The following is a 770-nucleotide window of genomic DNA, read 5'->3' as shown; positions in this document are numbered from 1 at the left end:
TATATATATATATATACATATATATACACAAGGTGAACTACATATATAGGGTGGGCCAAAAGTTTGGATACACCCAAATATTTCATAAACGATGCATTTTAGAAAAAAATGTTTCTTACAAAAGTTATAAGGCTTAAAAAGACGCATTCAACGCTAGTAGTTATTTAACTTAGCATGGTGTTGTCAATATAAATTTTTTTAATGGAATCTTTCCCCCTTTTTTATTACATATTCTTGTAGCTTATCTCGAAAGCTTTCCAAAATACTATAATTAAGTTCATTTTCATTAAATACTTTGCGAGTTATAAAACTTGAAAGTTACAGTACCATTGACATTAGCACTAATGTCCAAGATGTCCGATCAACAGTTAAAACCTTTTGAATATTGTTCAGGATCATATCCTGAATAACATTTGTTAAGATCAAGATCATTGGAAATTATTTCTCTTATTTTCATTTTTGCACTGAAAATTCATTTTTACTCCTTATACTCGCAAAGTACTTAATGAAAATGAATTTAATTACAGTGTTCTAGAAAGCTTTCGAGATAAACTACAAGAATATGTAATGAAAAAGGGGCAAATAATTACTATCGTTAAATGTCTTTTTAAGCCTTACAACTTTTGTAAGAAACATTTTTTTCTAAAATGCATCGGCGTTTATTTTGAGATATTTAGTGTATCCAGACTTTTGACTCATATTGTATATATTTATACTAATAATCAGCTAAATTAAACTCAATTAATTGTTGAAGACTCCTTTTATATATA

Source organism: Atta colombica, unplaced genomic scaffold (assembly GCF_001594045.1).
Source record: "Atta colombica isolate Treedump-2 unplaced genomic scaffold, Acol1.0 scaffold135, whole genome shotgun sequence".
Taxonomy (NCBI): domain Eukaryota; kingdom Metazoa; phylum Arthropoda; class Insecta; order Hymenoptera; family Formicidae; genus Atta; species Atta colombica.
The sequence above is the reverse complement of the archived record's forward strand: the minus strand, read 5'-3'. Positions refer to the sequence as shown.